The following is a 4112-nucleotide window of genomic DNA, read 5'->3' on the forward strand; positions in this document are numbered from 1 at the left end:
AGACTCCAAACATTGAACCAAGATTATAATTTGAAAGAATATTTTGCCAAAACTACCGTGATGAAATAGTATAGATGAGGTAAACAGGTGGTAGTTATGAACAGACTGATGAACATTACTGTATACGATGATCTGTCTGTATGATCAAATCATTGAATTGTGATTAGATTCATTGCAAAATGAATAGTAAGCCAAGAAATAATGTTTTAGATTGAAACATTGGGTTTACTATTAATTTTAATACATAAGATCCGAAGACTTTGCGTACTTTTTGAGGAAAAGGTACAATATATTATCCTTTAATGGGAAGAATAGTCAGAGATGATGAATCGAATTTGTGAGAATGAACTTTTTATCTGATATGATACCGATTATCAACAGTTCTGAATACTTTGAAATCTGTGATTACAACATATTATACTCTGATTAATTGATAGTCCGAATAGACTAATCAGAATTTGGCAGAATACTCTGTATGAGATGTGACGAACAACTATCCATTCAGATCCGTGAAGAAGATAGAGATATGATGAAAGTACAGGAATGATTAAAATCTATTGTCCGAATTAAGACTTTAGATTTATTTGACATAATGTGGCATCGATTGATTGACTGATGTTCTGAGAGTTGAATTCGATTGATGGATTATCTGAGTCGATTTTCCAAATATTGAGGATATTCTCAGAACTTTAATACCTGATTCGGTATTATTTGATTTGATATGTTGCCACTTGAGGATTATAATTCCTGTAATAGCTATTGAGCCAATTTTGAGTTAATGATATGATGCTATGATGAAAAGAAATCCGATTTCTTGGGTTGAAATGATATTACCGAGGTATATGACATCAGATCAGACATGATTTGTCGATATCAGGTCGAGTTTGATTTGAGATACACAACGAATTTGACGATGAATCTGTATATAAGAAAACGGAAAAGAAGAACCAAAATTGGTAATTGAATGATCGATATAACTTATGAAGCTAAAACTGATTAGTTAAGCGGAAAAAGTTATTCGTGAAACATCATTCAATTCATAGAATTTCATTTACAGAATCAGAATATGAAGGTGAATATTGAACTTCATTGAAGAAGATGTCAGATGGAATCGAGGATAGAAAAGATTTATTCTTTTTAGCTTAATACAATGATTCTGAATTGTTTCATGTATCTAAAGTAAGGAAGTATTGATAGATTCCTTCTGTGTACTTGAATCAGACAAGAGGACTAATGAAAAGATTCCGAGGTAAGTCGAATATTCGACAGATTCTTGATTTAGAATAGAAACAACTCAGAGAGAATTCTTTGCAGTACTTAGAGTACAACTGATGATTGAAGTGAGAATAACTTCAGATAATCATTCAGTCTATCAGACTTGATATTTGGTTTGACTACGATTTCGAGGACGAAATCATTTCTTAGAGGGGAGGAATTGTAAGACCCGAAAATATTGAGTTATTAATTATGGGATTTGAGACTTAAATTCCATATTATGGGCTAATATTGATTTGAGAAGTTATGAAAATGATAGATTTAATTTCCGAGCTGAAAATATTTAATTTGAGAATTTACGGATTTTGAGAATTAAATTCCGAGAATTCTTAAATTAAAAGAATAAATATTCGATTTGAATATTTATGGAATTGAAGATTTAATTCCATGTTTCGGCAATTAAAGAAGATGAATTTGGAAGATATAACTTGATCAGGGACTGATTTGCACATACTGATATTTGAAGGGCTAGAATGCAAAAGGTCGGGATTATTTAATTAATCCGAATTTAATTTATTTTAATCCAAGAATATTTAATTTGGGAATATTTAGAGTTTTGATTTAAATTCTAATATTCTTAAATTATTTTGGATTGAAATTGAATTAAAACGACGGTCGAGGACTGAATTGCAATTACTGAAGACTTGAGGGACTAAAATGCAATTTATGCAATATCTATCCAATTTAATCAGATTTCTCAGCATTTACACGTGCATAGATGGGAAAGAATTCAGAAACTGAACAGAGAGCCGAGAGCTCATCTTTTTCTTTTGAATTCGATTGTTTCAAATCGCCGTAACTTTTGATCCGTTCGTCCGATTTTGATTCCGAAAGATGTTCTGGAATCCTTGCGACGAGTACTTCGATTTGATGTAAGTTTCTTCTTTGTTCATTAAGGTTTGAGAATTCGAAATGGACAGATATCAGAAACTTGTGTGGAAGTGTTGTTGTTGAGCTTCTAGACTTGTGTTCTTGAGGATTGGATTGAAGATTGATTTGTATATCATGTACTTATGAATTTCCAACTATGATTCAATCCATATACCTGCTGATATGTTAATTTTGAAGCTTCAACAGCCGATATATATGTGAGAATTGTTAATGATATGTTCGGAATCTCCGAAGTAATACCGATATGCCGTCGAACTCTTGAATTGAAATGATTTGCTATTGTTTTTTGGATTCTGAAGTTGCTGAACTATTGGCTGATGATTCCTTGTTATGTTTATGATAATAGCTGTTGGTTTGAAGAGTTGAATGACAATGAACGGATATGAAAAGCCATAAGAATGGAGTTGAAAGTAGAAATGAATTCGATACCGTAACGATTCCCGATTGTCAATCGCTACGATGCTTGGTTATGTTTTGAAACCATACTGATAGTCTACGATTGAGCTAATGAACTTGGGATTGTATACTGATTTTGTTAGATGCAATCTGTATATTTCAGACATGCTACGAGCTCAAGCAACTCAAGAAGTCGAATAGTGAACCGAGGAAGTTCGCTTGAAATTTGAAATGGTTTGATTGAAGATGTGCTGATGATTTCGACTCGATTCTGAAAGGATTGAATTGAACGAAGATGGATGTACATGTTTGAGGTTGAAGAATTCAGAACGGACAATATACGAAGGTAAAAGTGGACTACGATTTGATTGGGATTACAACTCGAGATGGTTTGTATCGAGTTCCCTTAAATCACATACTTGTTTGCTTAATTGCTCTTATGTGTTTTCATTTGAGTTGTTGAATAAGTTTTTGATGTTATGAATGCCTTGATGATGATATACGCTGCATTCATCTTGAAGACTTCTTCCTTGATTTTGAAATGAACGGAAACGTTCGAATAGACGATTTGAGGAATCGTATATGTATGGCCTGGGTGGTTGATTTAGCCTAGCGTCTGATTTGCATATATGATTGCTTCAAAGTCTAGAGAAGAAAGATAAGTAACCCCACCTCGAGCGGGAGAGTCGGTGGATTAGTTATGATATCTACTTCTCGGGATCCCAACCGACGAATGATGAAATGAACCTTGTTTTGAAAACATGCATTGTATTTACTGTTATATCATGATCTTGATATATGTTTGATATGCATGTTTAGTTGCTTTTACTGGGAAATATATTTCTCACCGGAGTTATCCGGCTATTGTTTTGTTGTATGTGTCATTGCAATAGGGGGATTGGAACAGGGCAAAAGCAATCATGAAGAACAAGGATTGAAGAGATATAGTGTGAGGATCCGAGTTAGGAGTTGTTTGAACTGTCATGAAGTTTATTAATTCGTAAACATGATCATTTTAGAAGTTACTTGTATCAAGACTTGTTAAGGATGATCTAAAAGTCTTGTTATTATATTTGAAATTTGAGTAATGTTTCAAATATTTGACTCCAACATGTTGTATCTTGAACTAGTTTTCATATGACAAGATTATTGCATGTTTATGAGATTTTGATTATGTTGTAAAGCTTTGGAATGGTTTCTTCCTAACAATTATAGCATGTTAGAATGCATGTTAGATGTTATGATTGATTAAACCATGTCTAGACTTTTGTAGGAGATGATCTTGAATCAATTGTAGGCTTGATTTCATTTTTGACAGCAGCTGAGCCAGCATTTTTTTTTCTGGTGCCGTGGCCGGCGCACGGGCGAGCTCCTGCTCGCGCGCGCGCGAGACAACCCTTTGAGTTTCGGGTTTGGGTGCCGGCGCGCGCGCGAGAGGACAGGCCGCGCGTGCGCAGGGCAATCCTTTTGAAAAAAAAAAAAAATTTTTTTTATTCTTTTGTTTAGACTTTGATTATTGTCTAGCATTGTTGATTAATTATGTAGACTTT

The 4112-nt window shown here is 33.8% G+C and overlaps 1 long non-coding RNA gene across 1 annotated transcript; it reads left to right on the plus strand.

The window, feature by feature from the left end:
* Positions 1–2012: 2012 nt before the first annotated feature.
* Positions 2013–3551, plus strand: LOC140879274 (uncharacterized). The gene is made up of 3 exons (XR_012149380.1): positions 2013–2147; positions 2726–2908; positions 3456–3551. It is a non-coding gene; the product is annotated as an uncharacterized lncRNA (long non-coding RNA).
* Positions 3552–4112: the final 561 nt, after the last annotated feature.

This window comes from Henckelia pumila, chromosome 2, assembly GCF_033568475.1.
Source record: "Henckelia pumila isolate YLH828 chromosome 2, ASM3356847v2, whole genome shotgun sequence".
Classification (NCBI taxonomy): domain Eukaryota; kingdom Viridiplantae; phylum Streptophyta; class Magnoliopsida; order Lamiales; family Gesneriaceae; genus Henckelia; species Henckelia pumila.